Below are 19342 nucleotides of genomic sequence, written 5' to 3' on the forward strand. Positions count from 1 at the left end.
AAGAAAAAAGAATGAGTCAACAAGCCTATATTAAGTACTCACTGTATGCTCAGTTCTTATTTAGGTCCTGGGGTAGGAGTGCTGAGTAGAAAAGAATAAGATTTGAGATTTGCCCACAAAGAGCTGGAAAGGTTGGTTTTGTCAAATTACCAAGGTGAAATTAGAGATTTTCAAGATACATTTTTAATCCTCAGGTTATTTTGATAGAACTATGACCTGTCCCAACCCTTTCTAAGTGCCCTTATCAGAATAATAGCCTGAAACTTATGTTTCCAACCTTAATTTTTATTGCTCTCTCTCAGGGACCCTTTGCTCCCTATGAGCTTACAGATGCTTCCTCATCCCCAAACGAGCTTTTCTGCCTCTAATATTTATGCTCACAACATCCCCTACTGGCAGAATGTACTCTTCTCCTCCTTCATCTTTACCCATTTCCAAAGCCACTTCTTCCATGAAGTCTTCTCTTGATATTAGTTTCCCACCCCCAACGATGATCTTTCCCTCATCTTAAACTCTGCACTATTTGTATTCCTCTTAGAAATTTATACTCATTCTTATTCACATATTTTAAAATTCAGATATCTCATTCCAGATCCTGTCAGATCTTTGAATGTAGATATTTTTATTTTATTTATATTTGTATATCTTCCCAGTATCTACATCAACCTAATGCACAGAGGAGACACATAATCAGTGCTGGATGGATAAGTGGATGGATGGATTTGTGGATGAAAAAAAAATGAGCTTACAGTCAGTCCAGTTGAGAATATAACACACAAGTGAGACAGTTAACCCTAAACAGACTATAAATGGCAAAGGAGGGATGCCGATCAATTCTAAGAAAATTCAGTGTAGAGGTTGATTAAGGAAGGCTTCTCAGAAGAAGTGGGGCTTGAGTTGAGCCGTAGAGGATGAGGTTAGAATTGCTGCTTTGCAAATAAAAAAGTGTGATTAACTGAAAGCTCTGGGACACTTAGGAAATGATGCAGTTTTTAGCTTTCCTGGTCCACCTCGGCTGCCCTTATATTGGCAGCGAAGCAAGCTCACAAGGAAATGTGTGTATCCGCCACAATGCTAATGCACCTAGTAGGCGCTAGATAAATAACTGAATGAATGGAAATGGAATGAATGAATAAAATGAAATGACATCAAGGCTACCAGTGATGGGGTAATCCATTTCGCTCTCTAGCCAGCGGTTGGCCTTGGGAAGCCAGTAGCGTAGCTCCGGAGCTGGGACGGGCTGGGCCGGGCTGGGCAGGGCTGGGCTGGGCCAAGCCAAGCGGGAGCTGGGATGGTGGGGGAAGGGGCGTTGCCATCTGCTGCTCCTTCCCAGGCTATTGGATTAGTGGCCTTCAGGGATGAGCTCAGCCAGATCGGCTTTCAGCTGCAGCCTCTTCCCTGTCCTGCAAGGAGGGGAGCCGGCGGGCGGCGGGTGGCGGGCGGCGGCGGCGGCGGCAGTGGCAGTAACAACAGCAGCAGCAGCAGCAGTAGCAGCAATTACAGCAGCAGCAGCAGCAGCAGCTACAGCTACAGCCACAGCCACAGCTATAGCTATAGCAGGAGAAGTCAGGATCTCAGCACAAAGCCACCCTGCTTTGGGAGAAGCTCCCTGCAGACACCGCATCGTCCCGGGGTACAGGGGAAGCCAGCCTGCCGGGGCCCGGGGGGCCGAGGCACTAAGGCCGGTGCCCCCTGAGACACAGAGCTCCCAACCCTGGCTGGGCGCGCTCCATGTCTCCTCTGCTGCCCGAGTACGCGCGCTGACCGCGGCGTCCCTGACCGCCCCAGACAGACTAGCAGACAGATGTTCCTTTCCCGCCGCTGCTGAGGCTCCCAACTTCTCCAAGCGCTCTGCAACTCTGGGGCGGCCCCCTTCTTCCTGAGAGCCTGGGAGCGCTCTCTCTCTCTCGCTGCGCGCTACCGCGGTCAGTTTGGGGAGGATTCGCCCTCCGGAGCAGGAGAGCGGAGCTCAGAATTCCAGACCCCCTCCTCCCGGCCACCCAACGGGGCGCGGCTGCTGAGAGTTGGGGCTTTGCTCGTAGACTCGGTGAACCGAAGATTGGCTGGCACTTTGGCGATAACTAGATTCATATGTATTTTATGGTAAGTACTAAAATCCCTCCATGGCTCATTCTTCCTCCGCTCTAGAGAGAGGTTTGAATTTTAAGCTATTCAAAGGGGCACTGATGGGATCCCGGCTGCTTTACAAGTTAAGCACCATGCATGCCTTTATGAGGCTTTTCTATAGCACGCTGTTGCGGTCTGAACACACACAACCCTCACTTCTTCCCAGCCCACTAACCTCTTTCCTCAGAGAGTCTCAGTGCCCGGGATCCTTAGACACAGGAAGGGTGATTTTCTGTATGTGACAAGCATCTGACCCAGGCAGGCAATGGGGGGGCTTTTGCACCTTTTGTTCGCGGGCGGTTTGATTTATTGCCCACCTCCGGGGAGCTTGGTGGTTTTCTGAGTAACCGAGTAAACGCCTTTGCCAGCATCACTCTCCCGCAGAGGCTAAATCGCCCAGGTTGCACATTAGGCTAAGTTAATTGCCTCCCTCCTCTTCTCCCCCAGTCTTCCGGCTTGTGATTCAAACTTAAGAAAAGAGTCCTTGGGAATATCCCTGAAACTAAAGGCCAAAAGGACTGTCCGGATTCTACATGACTTCTAAATCAGGCTGGCATCCCGAGACAGGGCTAATTCTGTCCTTGTTAGCAAAGGGTTTTTGGTTTTTTTTTTGTTTTTGTTTTTGTTTTTGTCTTTTTCTTTTTGTAACAGAATTCCTAGGGGTTAAATCCGTGCTATTCTGGGGCAGTATGGCATGATTTAAGAAACATCCCATCTCGAAGCACTGCTCATAGGGTTTCACTGTTCTACCGGCAATGGATTTCCACTGTGTACTTCTCTCCCAATTCAGCATATTTGACTGGCCTAAAAATATTCGATTCATGATTGGTTTTACTTTTTTCTCAAAGAATCTGCCACTCAAACACATTCCAGCTACGAGAAAGGATAAAGGTATTCTTGTGTGTTTCTAGGCAGTTTTTGTGGCTAAAATAGGAAGTTAAAGACTTGAATTTTTCTTTCTGAGGAGATATGATCCTTCACTTTTAACATATTTGATATTTATATAGTGCTTTTAACTTTTAACTTAGTATATTCCTTGGAGTTAGACCGGGAAAGTGTGATTAGCCCAAATTTACAGAATGAAAAACTGAAAGGTTAAATTTTTAAGCCTAAAGTCACACAACTAGTTGGTTGCAGAGCTGGGATTAGAATCCGGTCTTCTGACCTTTCATTTTTTTCATTACACCAAGAATTCCCAATCACTAGATTGAGAACTACCTGTAGATCTTAAAACCTCATCCCCTTATAATCTTCGATCTATGGCTCCCATTTACCTTCATTCCAAGTTTACTGGGCTTCCCAAGATATTGGCAAAGTAATAATTGACAGATACATCCTCTCTTTCCCTATCCTCACATACACCTTACCTTATGGTTAGCATCCTTACTCCCGAAGTAATACAAATGTTTCCATTACACCAGAAATGTCGAAACTCTACATTTGATCAGATTTTCATATGTATAATGTGTGAAATGTGTAGTTTTATTCATTCATTTAACTACTCAGTGCCTCTTTTTGTTGAGGGCTGTGCTTTTTTCTCTTAGAAAATAGAAAAGTAAGATTGAAACAAATTTTAGTTCAGTATTATTTTTCTATCCTTTGTGGCCCCAGTCTGTAACCACCAAACCCTGAAGCAGAGCAGGCTTCCTCATCTCCCCAATAAGATATAGTTGTTCAGTTTGGTACCATTCTTTGGAACCAACGGATTCAACACACCTATACTGCCTATCCATGGAATTTCCTTGACAAAGATTGAGGACAGGTCTCCATTTCATTCTCCAATGGACTAGGGTTAACAGAGTTTAAGGGCCTTTCTCAGGGTCACACAGTTAGTGTAAATTTGAACTCAAGATTTTCTGATTCTAGGCCCAGTGTTCTAGCCAACTTAGCTGTCGCCTTCAACAAACTACCCATGAACAAGTTTATACTTTTTAGCTGGACAATATCCACGTGTTTGAAAGTCAAGAAAGACAATATTATTTAAGTCATCAAGTCTTCTAACATGGGAATTATGGCCAAAAGTAGTTTTAAAAATTATTAGAATTATAATAGCTGAGAGACAGTGTGAGATAATGGTTAAGAAATACTTGGTATCAGTAAGACCTGAGTTCCAGTCCAGCCACTGGCATTTTAGCTGTGCTAACTTTGAGTAAATCACTTAATCTTTTATTCCCCCAAGTCACTAACTCTCCAAGATTAGGAATTATTGTGGAGAGGGTTTTCCACTCTGGAAATTCCTAATACTGAGGAAATCATGAGTTCTGATCTCCAATCATACTGCCATGTTTGCTTGATAATTCTGGTCAAAGACCTGAGTTCTAGCCCAGCCATAGACATTTTAGCTATGCTAACTTTGAGGAAATCACTTAATCTTTTATTTCCCCAAATCACTAACTCTCCAAGATTAGGGATTACTGTGGAGAGTGTTTTCTACTCTGGAAATTCCTAATACTGATGAAATCCTGGATTCTGACCTCCTTTCTTGTTCTTTTTTCCCCATTCTCCCATAGTAGAAGCTACATGGTCTATATAGAAGCTACATGGTCTAGTAAAATAAACAGTAAATTAGAGTCAGAGTGCCTTATTTTGAATGCTGACTCTCCTTTTTTCCTTCCCAAGTGACTTTGGTTAGGTCAAGTGACCCTCAGTAATCTTCAGATTTCCTTCTCTGATAATGAGAGCTTTGGACTAAAGATTCCTTCCTGCAGTAAATCTTAGAAGCATCAATAGAAAGCTTTGCTTTCTAAACCTGATCTCATTTTCTAAGATTTTCTAATAAGGCAGATAGTCTAGGCAAAATTCCATTTTTCTAGGGGAGACAACTTGAGAAACCACCGGTGGGCTTTCCCACTGGAGGCTAAAAAAAAGGATTCTGGCCTCCTGGACTTGTTTTCTAGCCCTATTTACTAGAAAGTAAATTCCTTAAGACCTGAGGTCTTGTCCTCCCACTGGTCTGAATCTCCATGTCCCCTGCCTCTCTTTGTTCAATGTTGGCTTGGTGTTAAGTAACCCAATTGTCATCCTGAGCTATAGTACCATCCTATCCCCTGCTGTGTCTTAAAGTGGAATGTGAATGAAAGTGTAGACTTGGGTTCTCTTTGAATGAAGGCCAGTGATTGGTTAACTAGATGGTCTTTATGGTTCTAATCAATGCTCTGATCTGGAGACCATACTTCATCTATATGAAGCTCAGTTTTCTCATCTGTTAATATGAGAGGACTGGACTAAGTGACCTCTAAAACACTTTTCATCTCTTCCTATGATCAAGCTGCCATGTTTGCTTTTAATTTTTAATTTTTTTTTTGCCATGTTTGTTTTGATAAACCTTGGTTTCTAGTGCTAGAAAAGTACTTGTGTGATAGTGATATGTAAGGAGAGTTTAAGGACCAGAAATGTCCAGCTTTCACCTTTAGAGGTTAAAGGCTGAAAATATAAACAGATTTTAAGAACGGTTGACAGATATCAGTGGATGACAAATTGATGGTAGACTGTTAAGAAAACTGGGATACTGTAATAGACTACCAACCAGCAATGTTATTAGGGGTTATAATAACCTCTTCCTTGGTGGTCTGAATACTGCAGGTACTAGGGAGAAGACCCTGGGAAAGCAGTTCTGATGAGCCCTGCATAGATTGCAGGAATCCTTACCCCCAAGAAATATCCAGATTTTAAGAAAAAATCTTTTGAGGGAAAAATGGGAAAAGTGGCAGCTGAAGACATGATGGAAATGTAAAAGAGACATACATACAGAGAAGACTATGAGGAGCCTGATGGGTTAGAATAGGCCTAGGGAGAGTCAGGGGAAAGTGCAGATAAAAAACAATGGATAATCCTAAAATAACTTATTTTAAGCTTTGGAATCCTAGGTATGAGAAGCATTTTCTTAAAGGCAGATTCTTTTAAAATACCTGCCCATTCTGAAGAATTGGTCGGCAATCTGGTATTAATAGTGAATGATGGTTTCACCATTTCCCCCTTTCTTTCCAACAAATTTGAAGTTTAATATGGGCCTATAATACCTTAATTATTTAGGTTCTAGGTCAAGCTTGTGTGTGTCTTAGAATCAAGAGGACCTAAGTTCAAATCTCTATTAATTGTGTGACTCTGAACAAATTACCTAACCTCCCTTTGCCTCAGTTGCCTCACCTGTAAAATAAGGAGAATAATAGCACCTGTTTCCCAGGGTTGTCTTGAGAATACTGAGACAGTAGCAAAATTCTTGAAATTTAGTAATCTCTGTATAAATATTAACTTATTTTGGAAGGGATGGGAGACTTTCACTGGATTGAAAATCTTGCTGTGTAAGAAGCTACCTGCCCATCCCAGGATCTTAGATTGTGAGTCTGAAAGGTCAAATCACTTAAATTATCTGGACTTCAGTACTCTTGTCTATAATTCAGTGGTGCCTAAAGACTCTTTTTGCTTTGACTTCATGATTCCAAAATCTTAGCCTTGGTTTTGGTGTAATCTAAAGTTGAAATGCCTTGGTGTGTTTTTATGGGAAAAGAATAAAGTGTAAACCTGTTTGACAGCTTCTATTTTATTTACTTCAACATTTATATAGCACTTACTATGTGCCAGGTACTATGCTAAATGCTTTACAATTATTATATCGTTTGATCCTCAAGACAATTCTGAGAGATAAATGCTATTATTCTCCCCAAATTATAGGTGAGGGAACTGAGATTTAAAAAAAAAAAAATTAAATAATTTGCCTAAGGTCACATAATTATACTGGGGCATATATAAAACATTCCATGAGACACCTATCATCTCCATTTAATTAATAGGAATAGGAAGCAAAACATTGTTTACCACAGTGTACAGTTTACAAGGTAAATTTACAAGTAAAAAACTAACCCAGTTCTGTATGAGGTCTGAAGGGAAAGGTTGTCATTGATAAAGGTTAGAGAAAAATTTATCCAAGAGATGTCATTTGGGTTGTGCTTTCATAGAGTAGGATATTATTTGACATCAAAACTGAGAACAAAATAGGACCTAGAGTATGCTGGTAAATGTTTAGTAATAGAGTTTCTGAAAAGAAATTACCCAAAACACACTTTTAAGTTTAATCTGCATTATTAATATCTTCTTGATGTCTTAGACATACTTAAGTTAAATGTGTATTATGACCATTTTTTGATGAATTTTCTAATTTGGGACAGTAAACAAAACAATAAATCAAGCTCGTATTTGGAGTGGTTGCAATTTTCAAGGTGTAAATACTTTGAAAATTTAACGATCAGAACACGTACCCGTTACCATAGGACCCTTGTCTTTGCATCATTAGGTGAGTGAGATCCTGGTAACTAAGTGCTATATATATCCTACAAGCAGTGAGGAGTGGGAGGATATGGGGAGAAAAAATTCAGGGTGGTCAGATCTAGGAATATCCTCAGGAGTGTCCTTGGCTCATGGGTAACTAGCCATTCTGCCATGTGTTGGGTTCCCCAGGTAGAGAAGATGGGGTGAACTATCCTCCCCTTACTACAAATTTTGTCAAGACTTGTTAAACCTATGAGTGACCCCTTTTTCTATCCCATGCTGATTTGATTGTTGGATTTAATAATTTGGCCTGCTTGGTATCTGAAGGCTGTCAAACATAACAGAGTGAGGATCAATCTTGAGTATTTGAGTGCTCAGGTAATGTGACTATATTCAGAAAAGATTGTTAGAATTCAGCATAGAATTTGCCCAGGCTGTATTTGTTATTTGACTTTTGGGGATTTGGGCTAAGGCAAGTGAACCTTTGAGCTCAAGGTGGCCTTTTTCTGCCCTTTCAAGAAGAATAAAATACACATATTGGAAATTATTTCATTTTCCTTGATTTGCCCATGATTTTCATATGAGCTTCTGGCTTACTGCCAGGTAATTAAAAGGAAACTTCCTCATCTATGCTTCGAATTAAACAGGTTTCCTGGGGATTCTAATAATTCCTACTTTCCTTAGGCCTCTTTTACTTTCTGAAATAATGACACTACTTTGTATATATATAGTTCTTTAGTGAAGATTAACTACTTTCACTACTAATACTTTCAGTATTGTTTCTACTACTTGGAACTAGAGAAAATAAACTGATTTGAGTCAGAGGACCCAGTTCAAATCCCCTTTTCTGATCTTAGGCAAGCTATTGAAACTCTAGGGCTCAGTTTCTCATCTGTAAAATGAGACTTTAAATGGCTCCTTAAAGTCCTTTCCAGTTCTAAAGGGACTATTATCTTTTAATCATACTACCATGTTTGCTTGATAAATCTGGTTTCCAGATCGTCTACAGTTCTAGCCCAGCCACAGACATTTTAGCTGTGCTAACTTTGAGTAAATCACTTAATCTTTTATTCCCCCAAGTCACTAACTCTCCAAGATTAGGGATTACTGTGGAGAGTGTTTTCCACTCTGGAAATTCCTAATATTGAAGAAATCATGAGTTCTGACCTCCAATCATACTACCATGTTTGCTTGATAATTCTGGTCAAAGACCTGAGTTCTAGCCTAGCCACAGGCATTTTAAGCTGTGCTACCTTTGAGTAAATCACTTAATCTTTTATTTCCCCAAATCACTAACTCTCCAAGATTAGGGATTACTGTGGAGTGTGTTTTCCACTCTGGAAATTCCTAATACTGATGAAATCATGAGTTCTGACCTCTTTGTTCATTCTTCCCTCTTCTCCCATAATAGAAGCTATGTGGTCTAATAGAATAAACAGTAAATTTAGAGTCAGGGTGTCTGGTTTTGAATGCTGACCCTGCTTTTTCCTTCTCAAATGACTTTGGTTAGGTCAAGTGACCCTGGGTCTCTTGAAATGAGCAGGACTTGAAAATTATCTTTACTTCAGGATATATCACACTATTTGCATGTTTATTTCTAAAATCAAAGGACCATTACATTTCCTCTTCATTTCTTTCATTATACATTTACTTTTCTCCCAGTCTGACTTTCTTCCTCCCTCACCTTCCTCACTCCTCCAAGAGCAGCTTAATTAAATCAGACAAGACCCTCTCATAACTTTCTCTCAGTTCAGTGAGCACAAGGAGGGGGGACTAGGAAACTCGACCTTGTCTGGCATCACAGGGAAGGGAGCCCAACACCTGTTTGGTTTTAAATCATTAAAGACCTCCATGCATACACACATACACGTGCACATCTGTAAACATATATATTCATGTGCCCACACAGGTTGTGTGTTAACCATTGTGTGGCAGGTCAAGCCTGATGTGCGCATGTTTTTGTTTTATAATTTTAGCATGCCTTTATATTAAGAAAATTTTTTCCTAATTATATTAATTGCTAATAATAAATACTAAGAAAATAATTTATTAATTTACTCAGATTTTTAATTTGCTAAATAAATTATAGGTTGATTATTAGCATTAAGAATATTTGACAGGAATAGCTAGATGTTGCAGTGGGTAGAGCATTGGCCTTGAAATCTGGGCCTGCACCAGATACTAACTGTGTGACCCCTGACAAGTTACTTAAACCCAACTGCCTCAAAAAAAAAAAAAAAAAAGAATATTCCATTATTTGCTTTAACAAAAGAATTTCCCTCCCCTCCTCTTCTTTCCCCCTAACCCCCCAAATGATCCTTTGGTTAAAAAATCTGTGCCCAGAACTTAATACATTTTAAATGTTTAAATTAAAATTTTAATTTACACCTAACTTTTCAGAACTATTTTTGTTGTGCAAATAGAGGTCCACTCCCATTTTATTTTTAATTCCCCTGTTATCATAAATTATCACAAGCAGGTTCTGAATTCTTGTTGCCACCTGGTGTTCAAATAGTGGGTCTTCTACAAATGAATTTTCAAGTGAAGTGGGCATAATTAATCTTGCCCAAGAAGTAGTAACCTTTTCAGACTCATTAGGTTGTCTATCTATATAAGATTTTCTTACTTTCACATCATCCTCTCCCCCTTTGAGAGGCAGGCACTACTCTGTATCTCCAGTTGTTCTCTGCATCACTAGGCTAACGAATTACCCCACTGGCCTTGGGGCCTCAAACACAGACAAGATTCCCATAGAAACCAAGTTATAGAGTAATTCCACAAAACCACATTGTCTTGGGTCCCAGGGATACAGAATTCATGATAATTTGGGCAGAAGTGGGACTTGAATCTCCCTTTGGATTCTTGAGAAGAAAAGATTTGCTGAGACAATTAATAAGGTACAAAGGATTTCTAGGAACATATTTAATTTGCTGGGAACATAATGAACAAGTTCTTTCTAAAGACTTCAATGCCTTTATTGTTAGTTTCCATGAATGAATCATAGAATATTAAAGCTGAAAGGGAATTGAGAGTTTATCCAATCTAAACTCATCATTGTAAAAATACAGAAATTGAGGTCCATGGAACTTTAAGCAAATGGTATTAATAATACCTTACAGAGTATTTTCCATATATTCTTCACCCTATGAAGTAGATAGGAGAAATATTCCATTCTGTAGAAGAAGAAGACAAAGATTAAACAAATACAGGATGATGCAAATAAAACAAGTAGAACTCCAGGTTTCCATGGTCTAACCCTTTGCACTAAACACAGGGTCCTATCTTACCTGGCAGCCAAATGATCTAGTGGATAGAGCCCTAGGCCTGTAATTAGAAAGCCTCTTGTTCCTGAGTTCAAATTTGGCCTCAGACACTCATTCAGCGATGGACAAGTCACTTAACCATATTTGTCTCTAGTTGTTTCATTTTCTTCAAATGAACAAAGGAAATTGCAAATCACTCCAGTATCTTTGCCAAGAAAACTCCGCATGAGGTCATGAAGAATCTTATACAACTGAACAACAGGATCTGTTTGGAAGTTATAATGTATACTTAAAATTAATAAAATTATTTGTTTTAAAAATGAATAGAAATTCATATATAAAAATATATAGAACTCAGACTAACCCTTTAGGTCTGACTTTGAGAAGTTAAGATTAGGGGGGATGGGGAGGTAGAATTGAATGAACTTTTCTTTTTTTTTTTTTTTTGAACTTTTCTTAATCCCTGAGAAGGGGAGGATGGGAAGGGAAGGCATATTTGCATGGTAATTACAAAGAATCCTGGAAGTATGCTTCAGTCTTTCCCCAGGCCTCCCAGATGAGAGGAAATTTAGTGGGACTAGCCAAAATCACTATTTCTGACTTTGGTGTTCTGGGTTCTGTACTACCTAGGGAAAGTAGCAGTCTTGAGCTGATGTCCCCTACAAAATGCCATCTGGGCTGTTTTAAGAAGCTCAGAATCAAATATTCATACTTCATCATTTTCTTGCTGCTGACTAACTTCTCAGCAACTACACACGAGCAGAGCACTGGAAAGTGAAATTGGCAATTTGGTTTTTTCTGTTTTATTGTTCAGACATGGGTTGAACTCAGTCATGTACAATACCTGATAATGTAATTAAACATCCGGGTCCAAATGAAGCTGAGGAAATAAGTAGTTTGGTGAGAGAGAGAGAGAGAGAGTTGAAGTTGTTATTCTCTGATGCTTTTTGTAATCCATATTGGTTTGAGAGAATGAAGCTTAAGAAAAAAAAATCCAGATGTACCCATCCTGTACCCAGCCTCTGATTTCAAGAAGCTTTATAATCAGTCTCAGGAACATATTTTCACACACTAAACAGAGAACAGTATAGAAATAGTGTACAATAAAGTATATATAAATAAAGTAATAAATTACTAAAGTAGTTTTTGTTGTTATTAAGTCATTTTTCAGTGTCTGATTCTATGACTCCCATTTGGGGTTTTCTTGGCAAAGAAACTGGAGTGGTTTACTATTTCCTTCTCCAAAGTAATAAATAAAGCAGTAAATTGGATATAATCAAGTGTTAGAATGCTTGAAGCAGAGTGTAAAGGGCCATGGTTAATCTAGGAGGGGAATTATCAACATTGACTAGGAAACCTTAATGGAAGAAATGGAATTCAAGATAAGCAAAATTTTTGAGAAGTTAGGAAAGACTTTATATATTGGATAAAAAGTCTTGGTAAATGCCCAGATCATGCTATGTGGGCTGCTGACAGTGAAGAGGCCAGCAAAGCTCTCAAAGGGTATTTGATCAGAGGAAGGAAAAGAAGCATTTGGATTAGAAGTGTGCATGAGATTAGGGGAAGGGAAGGAAATATGCATTTATATATGGTATCTATTATATATATTAAATGCTTTGCAAAGATCTTAAGGGATTCTCACAATATTTCCTACTTTACAGATGAGAAAACTGAGGCAATTGGTGATTTGCCTATAGTCACACAACCAGTAAGTTATCTAAGGCTGTATTTGAACAGGGTCTTCCTGACTCCAGGCCCAGTGCCTGTTAACTATTGTGTCATCCAACTGCCTCTATAATGGAGTGATTCTAAGAGGTTAGATAGAATGGCCAAGTGGTAGAAAGCCTTGAATAACAAACCCAACACTAGATTTGAACTTTCAAATAACTTACATTGTTATTATTTAAGGCCTATAAAGTATTTTCCTCACAACTAATATTATTTCCAATTTATAAATTAGAAAACTGAAATTTAAAAGAAATCAAGTTGATTATTTTGTAGTCTCAAAAACAGTATCAAAATTGGAATTTGAACTCCCAATTTCTTGACTACAATTATAGACCTTTTTACATTGGAAAAATGCACCAAGGCCAATGATATTGTAACCAAGAGTTCTTCAATTTAGGTCCCTAGATTATTCAGGACCATGCGAAATAAGAGTGAAGATAGGTAGAGTGTTTAATTTAAAAAGAACCTATCTTGTAATTTAGTTAAAGGAGGTATGGGCAACATCGGGATGTGCTCCATGGAAACTATGAACTAAAACCCAGACAAAATTTTTTTAATCTGCCAGTAACATTCCTATTGGGCCTGTAGGCCTCACAGCTCAAAACAGAAATAAATAATGGTAGTCCATGTCAGTGTCTCATGTTATGTTCAATGACAGGAGGGGGAGGGAGAAATGACAATTTAGTCAGGACCAGAACTACTAGACAAGACATAGGGTCTTAGATTTTAGGTCAAGAACAGAATTGAGAAATCATGGAGTTTCCTAAACTAGAAAGTAAACCCAAAACTGGTCAGATGTCTGATTGATTGATTGAAAGACAATCCAAAAGAAAGCTGAATAAATTAAGGGGGTCATAATGAGAATTATTAGGCTTAATCCCACAGGTATTGGATATGTTTCTTTTTTTTTTAATGATGTAGTCCATTGGAAAGAAATTTAGCATTTCTCATATTCACTGTATTTTAAGACTCTGTCTTGGCTCCTTACTAAATTAGACCTGAGTTCTAGTGCTAGTTCAACCATTAACTTGCTATGTGCCCTTAGATAACTTAATCAACCTCTCTGTAACTGAGTTTTCTCTTCTGTAAACTGGGAATAATAATGTGAACCCCAAAGGATTTTTAAGAACAAATGAGATAACTTGATTTGAAGGCTCCTATTTCACCCAATCCTACCTTCATTTATGCAAACATGGTGATTATCAGTCAAGAAGATGACATTTGCTTCCCTGCAGCCTCATTATTATACCAGCTTCTGCCAGGGAAGAGAATTAACAGGTCTTATTCAAACCTTTAGAATTGACTGTAACCCTCTGCTAGCTACACTTTTACTTGTAAATAGGCTGTTTGCCCCTCATTTTGAATAGTGATTTGGCTGCCACTTTTTCTATAGAGAGGATACCGTGCAGAACAACAGTTTATTTTTTTCCTAATGACTCACCATTAGCCACAGTGGAATACCTGCCACAGACAGCTGCTTTCCAGAGAAGCAACAAATGGGTCATTTGTCATTCTCTGAAAATGTCTTCCCCTTCCTTCTACACTGAGGTAGGTATTGTCACAAGGGAATAGGGAATCCTGAGTGAGCCCTATCTACCACCTGGTACCACTGATGGGAGCAAGAGACTCACTAACCTGATGTTGTTGGACACATGGACAGTAGACAAAAGCATTTTTTTTTCAGCTATGAGAAGTTTTGTTAGCTTTTCTTTCAAAGCTCTTATATTAACAAATCATCTTTTCAGAGTTTTGGGAAATCTTGGTTATTACTAGGCTACAAAGTAGAGCCCTGGGCCTGGAGTCTGGAACACCTGAGTTCAAATATGACCTCAGACAGTAGCTGTGTGATCCAGTGCCTGAAACATAGTACGCACTTAATAAACATTTATTGCTCAATTAATTGAAGTAACTCAACTTCTGTCTGTTTCAGTTTTTGTACAGTAAAATGGGGTTAATATAAAATGAATGATGGTAGTCCATGTCAGTATCTCCCAAAGTGGGTATGAGCTAAAATGAGATATCATAAAATACTTTACAAATCTTAAAGTGTTACAAAGTGCCAGCTGCTATTATTATAGTTATTGCAATTAGTATTAATACTTAAGAAAATTTTCATGGACTTCCCTTTTCTCTAACATAGAATTAATCAAATATTTAATGAGCAAAACTACTATATGCCAGATGCTGTTGTAAGCACCCGATTTATAACAACAAAATTAAAACCACCTCTGCCCTCACAGAGATTTCATTCTAATGAAGGACATATTGTGCTTACAGATATAGAAAAATACATAACACTTAAAGCAGGTACTTGTAAAGCAACAGCACCTGAAATTGGAGTTAAGGGAGCCAGGAAAGGCCTTGTGTTTTTGGCTGAGGCAATTGGGGCCCAGAGTCACACAGCTAAGAAGTGTTAAATGTCTGAGACCATTTTTGAACTCAGATCCTCCTGACTTCAGGACTGGTGATCTATCACACTGTGCCATCTAGCTGCCCCTGGATTGTGCCTTTAAGGAAATCAGAGATTTTGAGAAGTAAAAGTGCAGACAAAGTACAGTTATCTAATTTAGACCTGTTCAAGATGGTGACTTAAGTGTGATATGGAGAAGCTAGTGTCTTGAGTTTGGTTCAACAAACATTTACCAATCAAATGTAACTTCTTATATGTATAGCGCCAGGCTCAACATTAGGAAAAGATTGTTGTTGTTGAGTGATTTCAATCTTGCTGACTCTTCATGTTCCCATTTGACACTTTCTTGGCAAAGATACTGCCGCTTATTTCATAGATGAGAAAATTGAGGCAAAAGGTGTTAGTTTGAACTCACAAAAATGAGTTTTTCTGATTCCATAGTCAGTGCTTGGAATCTCTCCATTGCTTACCACCTAGTAGAGAAGTAAGATGCAGTCCTTGCCCTCCTGGAGTTTTCAGTCTAATTGGGAGGGAAAGAACATTTAAAATAATACAAAATAGAACAAAATTGAAAGTGTGTGGGAAAATTACTAAAAAGAAAGTTTTCTTCCAACCATTGACTGCATATAAAAAAATGGATAGGGATTAGTGGAAAGTAAACTAGGACTCCATCCCTCCGGGACACTTATAGTCTTTTTCTTATTTTAAGTCCCTCAGTTCAGCATATGAATGGGAGTCAATGAATAGCATTCCCCAAGGAGAATACCCTATGACCCTTTTTGGCCTGCATTCTCCTTGGGGTCAAAGACTGCCTTGAAGTAACCAAAGCTGAATTCTGAACTACTCACTTCCCAACACTAGGCTCCCTTTCTAACTGCCCCTTTCCACTTCCTTTCTCCTCTGCCCCTCCCCACTTTATTCTTTAGTTTTGGATCTGCAAATCTTTGACATGACCCTAAGCTGCTACATCTGCTGCTCCGTGGTGGGATTGGCGATTACATTCTGTGATGGAGAGTGGTTGTTACTTAACTGGGAAGGACGGGAAATGATGTATGTTCAATTTTTCATCTATATTATAGGAAATCGAAACCACGTGGATGAGGAATGTGCCCATAGTGTAACAGGAAAGCTGCTAGACCTCTTGGGAATGTTTATGAAGTCACCCACCGTGGTGGGGAGGAGAAAAGAGGGTTTTGTGTTGGGGCTGGTGGAGGAAAGTTTTAATGTAAACATTCTGGGGAGGGTAGAAGAAACCAGAGCTGTCTTTTTGGAGGGGGCTATGGTGTCCAGTTTACTTATAGATAAAGGCTGTTTAGCCTTTATGCACTCCTTCTCCCCCTCCTCTAGGTTAAATAATACCTTCTCTATTTGAGGACAATCCAAACTGTCTCAAAAAGGGATTAGTGGGGCTGGGTGGTATGTTTGGGAAAGCTATACTTTGAAAGAAACTCACCAGGAAAACACCCTTGCTGGGCTGATCATCTTCAAAACAGTGAAATTGGTCAAGTGTCTCTTTAATGCCCTTTTCCTTCCCTTCCTTCTCACTGTTAGGCATGCAGCAGTTTCATTGCCCAGTCTAGCCTAAACTAATTCACAGTAATGTGTAAAAGACTTAATGCTTCCCTACTCCCAGGTGTATTTGCATTTTTAAAAGAGGTGGCTCCAGAGCCAAAGGAAAATCTCTAAGGATGGAAGATGAAGGAGAGGGGGGAATTCCTTTTTTTCCCTCAAATAAGACCACAAAAGCAGTTATCTACATATAAAGCTAGTCCTGTTCCTTTCTTTTCCTAAAAGTAGACAGTATTCATTATGTACCTGAGTTTATAGCGTTAAGATATTGCCCTTACATGGGCTAAGGAATATGACAACTATGAAGTGAGGGAGACTGTGGTATGCAAGGAAAAATATTGGGTCTACAGACAGATGGTCTGCATTAAAACCCTTGCTCTCCTACTTTCTGCCTAACTTCCCTGAGCCTCAGTTTCCTTATCTGTAAAGAGAGGGGGATGAGGAACAATGTTTTCTAATGTCCCTTCAACTTTAAGTATTCTTTGGAAGAAGATACAGAGAAAGAAGTGTGGGATGGGTGCTAGATCCCCTTACCCAGATTAATCAGAGACATCTTCAGATGCAAAGAGAAAGCATTTATTTAGTCCCTGAAGGGAGAGGCCTAAGCACACCCTGGTAACATTTCAGCTCCCAACCTGTGCCTGACCTGACAAGCAGGAAGGAGTAAAGCTGGTTAAATAGGAAAAGATAAAAATTTTTTTCATTGGATGGACTAAAAAGGAAGTAACTATTATTGACCAATCGGATTTACTATGAGTAATAAAAATTTGTTTCACTACTGGTTCCTTCCCTTGATATGTCTACCTTGATTTTATGTCATAATCCAAGCAGAAATGAACGTGTTTTAATGAATCATGTCCCTTCCTCTGCTCCTTTTCTCACCAATTAACTTTTTAAAAAATAATTTATTTTTATTCTGAAAGTAACAAACATGAAATAAAATGGGTATTGCTATATACATAGAATAGAAAAGGATAGCACATGAAACTGCAGATATTATGTATAGCTGATTTCTTGTTTTAAGCATATAAATTTAGCCTATAACTTTAGTTTTTTTATTTCCAAAATACATGCAAAGATTGTTTTCAACATTCATCCTTACAAAATCTTGTGTTCCAAATTTTTCTTCCTTTCTTCCTCCCACTCCCCTCCCTAGACAGCAAGTAATCCAATAAATATTAAACATGTGCAATTCTTCTATATATTTCTACATTTGTCATGCTGCATAAGAAAAAAAAATCAAAAAAGAAAAAAAAAGAAAAGCAAGCAAACAAAAAAAAAAAAAAGGTGAAAATACTATGTTATGAGCCACATTCAGTCCCCATAGTCCTCTTTCTGGATGCAGATGGCTCTCTCTCCATCACAATCTATTAGAATTGGTCCGAATCACCTCATGATAGAAAAGAGCCAAGTCCATCACATTTGATCATTTACATAATCTTGTTGCTGCTATGTATAATGTTCTCCTGGTTCTACTCACTTCACTTAGCATAAGTTCATGTAAGTCTCTCCAGGCTGTTCTGAAATTATCGTGCAGATCGTTCCTTATAGAACAATAATATTCCATTACATTCATATTTCATTACAATTCAGCCATTCCCCAACTGATGGGCAGCCACTTAGTTTCCAGTTTCTTGCCACTACAAAAAGGGCTGCCACAAACATTTTTGCACACGTGGGAACCTTTCTCCTTTTTATGATCTCTTTATGATATAAGCCCAGTAAAAATACTGCTAAATCAAAGGATACGCTCTCCAGAATTTTTGGATCAGTTAACAACGCCTCCAACAATTCATTAGTGTCCTCAGTTTTCCCAGCTCCCCTCCAACATTCTTCATTATCTTTTTCTGTCATCTTAGCCAATCTGAGAGGTGTGAAGTGGTACCTCAGAATTGTCTTCATTTGCATTTCTTTAATAGTGATTTAGAGCATTTTTTTATATGACTAGAAATGGTTTTAATTTCTTCACCTGAAAATTGTCTGTTTATACCCTTTGGCCATTTATCAGTTGAATGGCTTGTATTCTTATAAATTTAAATCAATTCTCTTTATATTTTAGAAATGAGGCTTTTATCAGAATCCTTGGATGTAAAATTTTCCCTCACTTTCCTGCTTCTCTTCTAATTTTGGTTGCTTTGGTTTTGTTTGTACAAAAACTTTTTAATATAATAAAAATTATCCATTTTGCATTTCATAATGTTCTCTAATTCTTCTTTGGCCATAAATTCCTTCTCCACAGATCTGAGAGCTAGACTATCCCTTGTTTTCCTAATTTGCTTATGATATCACTCTTTATGTCTAAATCAAGAACCCATTTCAACCTTACCTTGGTATAGGGAATTCAAAGTTGTTTTTCCTTGTGATGTTATTATTGTATAAATTGTTCTCCAGTTCATTTCACTTTTCATCAATTCATGTAGGTCTTCCAGGATTTCTCTGAAACATTCCATTTTGTAATTTCTTATAGCACAGTAATATTCTATTATTGCCATATACAGTTTCACACTGTGTAGAATTGGATACTTACGCTCATAGTATCGCAGAGTTAATGATGGAAAAGGACTTGGAGATAATCTAGTCCAACCTACTCACGTTCAAGTCTTCTTAATTTCAATATCAACTTTCTATCCAATATGCCAGGCTGCTTCTCCAAAAGAAAACTTATCCTAAATAAATGCTGCTCTTGTTGATTATAAATACAACAAAGGTAAGTATCTAAAAACCATTGGATTTCTTCTGGTCAGGATAACTATGCTGAGCATTTTTTTAGACAAGAAAAGATTTCTGTGAAATAGATTTTGGAGGCTTTAGAAAAGGTGTGTTTGTATCCCCATTGGATGTTCAATATGAAGTATTTCTATGTTCAGATTTTCAAGGGATTAATTGTATGTTAACAAAAAGACTTACCAAAATGTCATCTGATTGAACCTGCACATTAATAAAATGAACACAAAACAATATTTTTAAAGGTTGCTGACAT

General features: G+C 38.4%; 1 protein-coding gene across 1 annotated transcript in view; it reads left to right on the forward strand.

Moving 5' to 3' along the window:
• The first annotated feature begins 1498 nt into the window (after nt 1-1498).
• SPSB4 (splA/ryanodine receptor domain and SOCS box containing 4) overlaps nt 1499-19342 on the forward strand; it is a 134765-nt gene continuing 116921 nt past the window's right edge. The window contains exon 1 of the mRNA XM_051985653.1: nt 1499-2103. The gene's annotated coding sequence lies outside the window, so the exon portion shown is untranslated. The remainder of the gene's footprint in view (nt 2104-19342) is intronic.

Source organism: Antechinus flavipes, chromosome 3 (assembly GCF_016432865.1).
Source record: "Antechinus flavipes isolate AdamAnt ecotype Samford, QLD, Australia chromosome 3, AdamAnt_v2, whole genome shotgun sequence".
NCBI classification, from domain to species: Eukaryota; Metazoa; Chordata; class Mammalia; order Dasyuromorphia; family Dasyuridae; genus Antechinus; species Antechinus flavipes.